The sequence below is a fragment of the Peromyscus eremicus genome, chromosome 2, assembly GCF_949786415.1.
Source record: "Peromyscus eremicus chromosome 2, PerEre_H2_v1, whole genome shotgun sequence".
Classification (NCBI taxonomy): domain Eukaryota; kingdom Metazoa; phylum Chordata; class Mammalia; order Rodentia; family Cricetidae; genus Peromyscus; species Peromyscus eremicus.
The window spans coordinates 155,324,187-155,334,704 of NC_081417.1; positions in this window are offsets into that span (position 1 = coordinate 155,324,187).

A 10,518-nucleotide genomic window follows, 5' to 3' on the forward strand; every position below is an offset into this window, starting at 1 on the left:
TGTTTCAGCTGTATATAACAACCCTGCCTCCTTGTTTATGTGAATGTAATAATCCCACCTCCTTGTTCAACTGTACATAATAAACCCCCCCCACCTGTTCAGTTACATGTAATAAACATGCTAAGCTTCTAGGATTCTGTGGCTTCTTCATAAGAGAGCCTGGTCTACCTGATCCAGCTTTTCTGTGTGTTGTTTGTCTTCTCATTATTCCCTCACCACTCAAGTCAGGTCAATCCCTGGAACCATGCAGCAGAGTACAACACAAATCCCTTCTTCAAAGAACCTAGGCAGCTGGACCTTCTCACAGCTTTCAGGAGGAAAATCTTGCTCGATCAAGGTAAAATAAATACCTTCAGAAGCTTCCACATTAGGAGCTTGCAGCCCAGTGTCTCATGATTCTCAAATAAATGACACTAACCTTCTAACCCTCTAGTAGGCTACTCTTGATTTATCAAAAATTCCTGAGAGTTTCATGGTAGTGGGGGATAGCCTAACTCATCCTGTATTCTAAGCTTCTTAACTCTGTACACTACTGAACTGAGGGGTGGTCCATCCCATCGGGTCTTCTTGAAGATTCTGCATATAGGGTGGAGGGATAGCCTCCCCCCATTCCAGAGGCCCTCTGTTTTTGGCTTTCCCACTTAGGAAACTCCTTTCCTCAGCCTCCTTGCTATCCTCAAAAGCTAAAATCCGTCTAATTCTGACAAAGTGAAGAAAAGGTTAAAGGTTTACTATAACACTATCTGGCTTCAATGCAGCCTGAGTCATGAAAAAGTTTGAGTAAAGTGTGGAAGAACCTCTTCTTGGTCCTGAGTACTTGTACCTCTGAGGGAATGCAAAGGCTCTGGACTAGAAGCTATGAGACAGGTGGCACAAAACTGTTCCATGTTCCAATGCCAGTCCTCCCAGATCACTCTCAGCCCAGGGTCACACACAACAGCAGGGACCCATAGATTCAGGCTGTGATGAAAAGCTTCCAGCAACAACCGGAAGTCACATTAAGAAACTCATCAACTATGATAACATTAAAGAGGTTACACAAGAAACAGAACAAAGCCCTGCCTACTTTCTCAACAGGTTAACTGGGACCTTCAGAAAATACAGGTTACCTCAGTTGACCCTCCTCTGCTCTTCATGTCTTGAACCTGTGTCTGCATAACAAGTATCCTTTCTAGATTACTTTTGCTTTTGTTACAACTCATAAATGTAGCTACATGACTTTCAACTTTGCTATACTAAGAATGCACTCCAATTTCATGTAGTTTTCTCATGTCTGTTTGTGGCCATTGTTTTTAGGGTTGTTTTGAGTCTAAAACACCATGGAGCAAAACTCAATCTGCCCCTTCGAATTCCTGAAGGTAACTGAGTAGCAAAACCTGTAACTACTTCCCTTTTACATTTATTGCACTTATTTTATGCAAAAAGTCCTATTTGGGGGCACACCTAATTTGTGTGTGTGTGTGTGTGTGTGTGTGTGTGTGTGTGAATACAAGCGTGTTAGGTTGTTTTTAACCTGTAATTGTGGTATAGAGATATAGGAAATATTGCCTGTCCATGTGTGTTTCTTCTTTTTTGAAAAATATTATTTTTTCAAGGTCCTTATCTTACCCAAATTGGTACTAAAGAAAAAAGGTAGTCATTTTAAAATTTCTTAGATTTATTTTATGTATATGAATGTTTTGCTTGTATGTATGTATGTATGCACACCACATGCATGCTTAATGCCTGCTGAGGTCAGATGAGTGTATCAAATCTCCTAGAACTGAAATTACAGATGGTTATGAACATCCACATGATTGTTAGTTACTGAATCCAGGTCTCTGCAAGAGTAGTCGGTGCTATTAACCACAGAGTAATCTTTCCAGCACCCGAAAGTTGTCATTTTAAAACCAAGCCATTGTTTCATGCTCAGCCTGCCTAGAGGCTGTCAAAAGACAATGTCACATCTCTGTGCTCTAACACGCTTATGTACAGAGAGGGAAGCAATACCCAAAGGAGGGGAAATGAACAAAAGTTAAAGGCAGAGGGGCCAGGCATCATCCAGCCTTTGGTTAAAGAAAAATGTGTCTTGAGGACTGTTATCATATGTTGCCTCGGTTCCAGGTACAGCTCCTGGTGCTTTTCTTGGGAGATAGCTATTCCATTAAAACAAATTGTGTTCTAAAGAAAAATAAGATCCAATGAAACCATAAAGTAAGAAAAAGTTATAAAAGGTCACAAATACAAAATGTATTTTTACTAAAAAATGTTAAAGAGAAAAAGAAATACTTGATGATAAAAGACTATGGTGGAATGAGATTTTTGTCCTAAGTTTAAAGAATTGTTCCAAAATGGAAGTAGAAAGACAGAAAGCCCAAACTTTTTAAAGTTTAAGAATGTAGTAGAATGCCTGAGTGCACCACAGAAAGACCTACAAAGGGTAAAATGTCAAGATGCATGTGTATAATCACGTTTACTAGACTTAAAGCACATTCTGTAACTTAATCAGGCAGCCTGTTCCAGATATTTAGAGGGAACTGTGAAAAGAAACAGTGGACTCTAGGAGCCACAAATCAGCCTTTGAATTTGCCTTTTGGTGTTTTCACCAACAGAGATAAAATAGAGTCCAAAAGGAATGGGACAAACGGTCACAGACAGAACACCAAGCCCATTCAAACTGTTAGCTCCAGAAATAACACATTTATTTCCCCAGGAAAACAAGTACCTGCTACCTCAGAGACACCCCAGACAGAAAGGGATTCTAAAGTGACAAGCTTGCTACAGCACGGGAAGCCAAGGAATTGTCCTCGGTGGATAGCCTTACAACCCCACACTGTTTTTCTTTTAATCTACTCCACCACTGGATTCCTTCTTGAAATGATTCTAGTGTGTATTACCGAAATCTTAATACGCAGCCCCCAGGTTGGTTTTGTACAGTCCAGGGGATCTCAGGCCTAAACTCAAAAGTTGAAACAGAGTTCACAGAGTGGAAAGACCTGATGGTCTTATACATGCTGGCAGCAACCCAAGAATGAACCTGCCTAAGGCTCATAAAAGAAATGTTCTTCTGAGGTCAGCAGGTCATGACAAATTCATAACAGCATTAAAAAATGAAGTAACCAGGCATCTCACCTCCAAAAGCAAGCTCCATAGGGATGACTCCTGGGCACAAGATATGATCCTAGCTTCCTTGGTTCTTGATCTTTCGTGGGGGAATAAACATAGGTTGGTATAATGTTATTACTCTTGTTTTGATTTTAGATTTCCCTTGTAAAATCTATGAATTCTGTGGCATACCTTAACTCTTTGTGATACAGGGATCCTAGCCAATTTCTAATACTGGAAAGATAAAGCCTCATCCTCAACTGATGGGTAGAATAGGAAGAGAGTTTCATGGTCTATGTTAGTCAGAGACTATATCACTCAAGAGTACGTAAATAGTTAATGGAATATGGGTTATCGTCTCCTAACTCCCCTTATAAGGAGTCACCATAATAGGACCACTTCTTGTCAACATGACCCTCTAATACATCTCCTTACACCATAACATTGCACCCTTGACACCCAAAAGGCTCATGACCATCTCATAATGCAAAATGCATTCACTCTATCACCAAGAGTCTCCATAGACTTAACATGTGTAGCAAGTTCAATGTCCTCTGAGATTCAAGGCAACCTCTTATCTGTGAACCCTTGTAAAATTAAAACATAAAACAAGATTTTACTCCCAAGATACAGTAGCAAAGAGTAAACAGCCAACATTCTTATCATAGAAGGAAAGAATGGAAGTATAGAAAAGATGATTGGAATCAAATCAAGCCCCAAACCCAGCAAGTAAAATACTAAATTCCACATCTTCAAGTCTAGGAACCTAGTAGTATGAGGGAGTTGCTAAGTTTCTCTCTTATGGTCTTGACAGCTGCAGGCCACACGCTTCTCTTGGGATGTTTCCACTCACTACTTGTGCCTTTCCTTGGCAAATACATTCCACATTCCTGGCAACCCCAACATCTGGGAGTCTCTGTTGTATCTTCAGTTTCACTTACAACTTCACACATCAACATGTCAGAAGTTCCCTACTTGGGATCCAGCCCTGCCATACATTTCCCAGACTCCCAGGGTTTCCTTTGAAATCTGGGTGGAAGTATTCATGACCCACTATCATTTGTACTCGGTGTACTTACAAAACTCACATCCATTTAGTAACAGTGATAAACAGAGATGAGATGCTGCACTCGACCTCCTTATCATTGGAAAGAAACAGAAAGAGTGAGTATTCTTTTTTAATTTTGGTGTTTGTAAGTTAAACTTATTCTTAGACATTTTGCACATGTATGCAGTACATGCTGTGTTGGTTAGTTTTTTTGTTTTTGTTTTGGTTTTTTTGTGGACTTGACATTGAATGAATTAGACATTTGAATTAGAGTCATTTGAAATAGGGAATCTCAATTGAGAGTGCCTCTGTCAGTTTGGCCTGTAGACAAGTCTGTAGGGCATTTTCTTGGTTAGTGATTGGTATGAGAGGGGAGTGGTCACTGTGGAGAGTGACATCACTAGGCAGGTGGTCTTGGATTGTATAAGAAAGTAGCCTTCCTGAGGAGCAAAAAAAAAAAAAAAGCGTTCCGCCATAGTCTTGGCTTCAATTCCTGCTTCCAGGCTCCTGCCCCACTTTCCTCAATGACGGACTGTAAGCTGTAAGGTGAACTAAACCCTTTCCTGGTCAAGTTGCTTTTTGCCTTGATCTGGGAGTATCAGTCATTTCATGTACCTGTGTTGACTAGAAAATGAGCAGCGGCTGCATGGGGTATTTGGTCAGTGGGGTGGTATTTCTGAAATCCTAGGAGGCCAGTCTACTGGCACTCACAAAACGGAACATCCTACTAGCCCAGCGCTAGCCCAGACCCTGCCAGTGCAGCTCTGATTTCACCCTCTACCACTCCAGCTGTGAACACACAGAGGCACTGGGCAGTCCTTTGTCCAGGCTACCTCAACCCATTATATAAGAATCTCTGGGGGTAATGTTTCTATACCAAGGTTGTCTAAATGTCACCAACTAATCCCAGAGTTGACTGGAGCTTGCTAGATGGATGCATGCACCTATAGCACTGTTGGGGGGGATACATAGACCTGTGATGCTGTGGAGTACTCAATAACTAATTTTATAGAGGGGTGGACCTCTTACAGGGAAGAGTTTCTTAGATAAGGGTGGGTCTCATAGATGGGGATGATATATTCATACTTGGCTTGTGACAGAGAGAGGGTAACATTGCCTCATCTGTAACTTATAAAACAGCCATAGTTACTTCATGTTCTGTGTTTACAGTGGTTCTGTGAGCAGGTGGTCATTAGATGTAAGCCAATTTTGATGTGCACCCCTGGATCCATTCACCCAAAAATCCAACCATATCCATTCACAAATTAATCCTTTTACTCAGTTAGTCACTGATCCCTCTATCTACTTATTCATGCATACATACATTTAAAAATAAAAAACATTGAGCTGGACACAAAGAATCCATGGACACCACAGGTCTTCCCTGAGCTCTTGGAATTCCCATCCTCAATGAGGACAGACATATAGTAAACAAGAAACACAGAGTAGAACCATAAACCTTAGATGCAGATAAGTGTCCCCAAGACATCTAGCAAGGAAAATACTGTGTATGGAGAGAGGAGTCCCAGGTCTGACCTGTGAGTGACAGGGGAGTCTTTAGTAAGATGCTGGAGAAGGCCACTCTGGAAGAACCATGAGAGACAAAGTGGAACAGGAGGACAGTAAGTCCAAGTCAGGGACAAGACACCTTTTGAGCCCAAGCAACCAACAAGAAAACCGAGGGCAAGGGGTGAGGGAAATGAACGGATTCAGGGGCTACAGCAAAGCAAGCCAAGCGGAAACACAGGTCGAGGGGTCCACGAGACCACTGGGAGGCATAAAAGAGGAGCAGGAGTGGCAAATTGTCATTTTTTATTTCATTCCTCTCTCTCTCTCTCTCTCTCTCTCTCTCTCTCTCTCTCTCTCTCTCTCTCTCTCTCTCTCTCTCTCTCTCCAAAGCATGTAGGAGTGTGGTCTCCCTCCTGAACCTTCTGAGTGCCAAGGATGTGAATACAAGCCATCACAGTCTTTAATACTTAATTTTCAATACTCTCCTCTTCCCACTTTAAACTCTCTTCATCTCTTCAGTCAGTTCTGTTTCTCTCTCCTTTCACATATTTAGCCCACCTAAATCCTTGTCATTTTTTCCCACTGTTTTTTTGTTTGTTTGCTCGCTGTAGCTCATTGGTTCCCTGTTTTGGATCTGTCCTTACTTTGCCTATAATCTCCCCTGATACCTTCCTTCTTCTTTCTTGATGCCCAGCTCTGGTTGCTTTTCCTCTCCTGCTTTCTGTTTTTCTAATACTACTGGCTAGTAATACCCCTCTTATCTTTTAAAAGTTAAGCTTATTAACTTTTAGTTGTTAACTTACTGACTTTTAGTGCACATAATATTATCTTTAAGTTATCGGAGTTGTGGCTTTTAATGTGATATGACTGTATCATCATACCGGTTAATCCCACAGTTATAGCTGGCTCTGCAATTAGTTCTTCTTATCTCTCTGAGCGATGAAGGAGATTGGACCCAGTACCTTACACACCCTGTGTGAGAGTTCATCAAGTAAACTGTCCTTCATGTACAGTGTGAGAAACTGTAGTTCAACACTGCCACAACCGTGGTTCACACTCATCTTATGAAGTCTTCAGGTGAAAGAATACAAGAGATTAAAGCTTCCAACTAGTAACATGGCCAAGGTACAGAAATTCCAACCCAGAAACACAATTTTTTTCAAAATGGAACTTAATTTTTTAAAGTTAATAACTCCCCCATAATGGTAAAAAATGGCATTGATGTAGATGAGGTTCCAGGAAAGTAAGCTCAAGTGATTATAAGAATGATCAACAAAACCAAAAAAGGAATGAATAAGTACCCAAAGAGTTCTAAGTTACTATTCCACAGAGACATTTGCCTATGCATGCTTATTGCTACACCATCTGCAAGAGTTAGGAAATAGAACCTAGATATCTATCAATAGGTTAATGGGTAAAGAAAATAAGTTATGTATGCACAATGGAATTTTCTTCAGCCATACATGAAAATGAAATCACAACTTTTGCATTTCATACATGTAGGCAACTAAATATGATCATATATACTTCCATTTCCTCCCTCCATGTCCTCCTAGCACTTCCCTCACCTAAATTTATGTCTTTTGTTGTTGTTATTGTTTTCATTATTGTTTTGATAACCCATTAAGTTCAACTAATGGTGCAGATATTTACATGGATATGGGGTCATCAACTGGAGCTTGGGAAAACCTACCATTGGCTATACCCTTAGAGAAGAATTATTCTATTAAGCAGCTATTAAACTGCCAATAACTCCTTTTAAGGGGGGCCTGAAGATCATCCACCCCATCTATGTTGAAACTTTTGGCTGGTTTAACATTTTGTAAGTTTCATATGGGTAACCAGTTCATGAATCCGATGGCTATGTCCTGTCCAGAAGACTGCATTATACAGCACTCTTCTCCATCCCCCAGCTCTTCATTCTATATGCCTCTTCTTCCAGGATATTCTGTGAGTCTTCACAAAGAGCAGAGTAAATTAAGAAGACTAGAGTGCCAATAGAAGTGTAGACAGTAAGCCGGGCAGTGGTGGTGCACACCTTTAATCCCAGCATTGGGGAGGCAGAGGCAAGTGGATCTCTATGAGTTCAAGGGGAGCCTGATCTACAGAGCAACTTCTAGGATAGGCTCCAAAGCTACACAGAGAAACCCTGCCTTGAAAAATAAACAAACAAAAACAAAAATTCTTGGCCTACCATGAGACATCTCCACAACTTGCTTCCAACCTCTGTGAACTCCACCATGCCTGCCCCACCATGATGTAATGAAATCCCTTCAAACACATGAAGCCAAATAAATGGTCCTGAGTTGTTGTGCCAGTGTTCTGTCAGAGCAATACAAAAGTAGCTAATGGCTAGGACTTCTTCTACTTCATTATCCCAATTAACTCCCCCACCCCGAGTGCAAGGCACCATTCCCAGTGCTTGATTGTTTTGAGTCAATTTACCCTGATGCGGCAAAGCAAGACTGTGGCCATGCTCATTTCATAGACATGGAAGGGAATAGCCAAGATGTCAAACATCGCACAATGAGTGGGAACACAGGGTGTGAGGTCAACTGTCTGGATCCAGTGTTCTCCAGCTGAATCCCATGTCCAGATGGCACCCACCATATGACACCTTGGACACCTCATTGGATTTGGAGATCATTCCTCCTCCTGAACAGATTGCACTCTGTCCACATCATTTTCTCTATGGCCATCATTGTCATTCTAGTATTTTAAACTGTATTCAACCAAGTCGAGTTTGACAATTTTGGGGTTTTTTTTGTTATTTACTTTTGTTCTTGCTTCCTAAAGGAAAGGAAACAGAGAGCCTGTTGTTGAAATTTAACTGACCATGGGTTCTTTGTGGTATTTTTTTCACCTTCTTCCAAGAATTTTTGCTTAAATAAAAATGTAATCCACTAGTAACTGGGAGACAAAGAAATGCTGCTATGAGAATGGGTTGGGAAGAGACTCAAGGAGGAGGCAGATTGGAATGATGTTAGTGGAAAGGGGGATGAGAGCTGAGGGCAAAGAAAAGACTTTTCTTGAAGCCCCAGTTCTCAACAGCTCCAAAAAAATGAGTTATCAATAGGATCTTACTATCAGGTTTTGGTGGGCAACCAAGATTAATAGCAATAGCTTGCATTGCTTTAGGGGACTCTGGGACACCCTTGACCAACAACTCAAGGGAAGAATCCCATTGTATGCAATTCACAAAGAATTAATGAAAAGACTATATTCTTTAAAGGGGGGAGTGTAGACGACCCTGCTGTATGAGCAGACAAGCCAGCTGGGCTGTTCTTCCCATCACCTTCTGAAGTAACTTTCTGTATAGTGTGGTCATAAGGGGCCCCTGTGACCTTCACTTCTGCTGTTCACATCATTGTGTAAAATTCCCTTGTGAGGCCAGGACCTTGCTTGTACATGAGGATGGAAAAGATACCAGCATCCATTTCTTCACATGGTCATCATCCCTTCACACACGTTTGTATGGCCAGTTCATTCCGGTCTGTCTCTGTATTGCTAGATTTAAGGAAGAAAGTGGCTGTTTGGATAATGTCACACAAAAGATAGTATATGTCAACAGAAAAGGTGAGGGTGATAAGTTCTGATCAAGAGCAAACAAACAATAGATGTTGTCAGTCTACAACCTGAGGGGACTGAATTCTACCTTACAACTGGACTGAACACGGATAGAGATCCATCTCAGTCAAGGCTTACAAGAGATGATAACCTACTACCCTATGACAGCCGTGCCGGTGTCGTAATCCCAAAACTCAGCCAACCCATGTCAAAATCCTGACCTATGGAACTCATGACATAATGAATCTGTATTATGAAGCAACACATTTATGTTGGCATTGCTATAAAGAAATAAAATGGCACACCTTCCATCATAGCTAGGGACACATAACCCATGAGTTAAAGTATCTGCTGTGCTCCCAGCATCTAAGTTCCATTCTGTGTGCTGATACTGTCCCTAATTACAAGGATTCAGGACACCATTATTCCATTATTCATTCCTCCATTATTCACATTTGAGGGTACTACAACCAACACAGGGAAGGTTTGCATAAAAGATAGATCCAGTGATCTTATTAATTCAGTATTTTAGACAGAAGTAGGTTTTGGGCTAATTATAATGGGGCTAGTTTACAAAACATGGACCCATTGAACAACAACCACCACCACCTTACTGTGAATGACTCACAATATATAGTGGAGAGGATTCCTTCAAACTCCCTCTCAACAGAGCAAGTGGTGTTGGCTAAGCAAGGGCGGGGACCCTTGTAAGACTGGGAATAACATGTGAGCTTGCCACCTCACTCAACTGGGGACACACTTTCCATACAGCAGGTGGCCTCCAGCACTCATATCATAGCTGTGGGTCTGAGGATGTGTCTCATGGTAGACTGGGCTCTGAGTTAGGAATTCCACTGAAAAATGTGATTCCAGGGAAAAATTCACCCAATGCTCTTCCATCCCCTTTACTCCTCCCTTATTGCCTTTCCATCCATCTCTGTTTCTTGAATGTTCCCACTGTCATCATCTCATAATTCAGCATAGGAGTCATCTTATTAGGAGAGTATCTATGAAACTACATTTCTCAGGACAGATAGAGGCAGTGCAAGTGACACTGTAACATTGGCCTCAGGAAAAAACAGTAATAAAAAAGACCCTTTCTCTATGCCATCATGGATATGGGTTCAGCAGTGATAATGTGACCAGATGATGGTATTTATTCTACACAACCTCTAGGTTAAGGCTTTTGGAAAATTTGAAAGACATCTCTTTGCACTTTGACATTTATTTCAAGTAAAAGAAGCAGTAGAGAGTGTTGCTAGTTGCAACACTAGATGTTATTGGTTCTGGAAAGAAACACGGAGACTGGT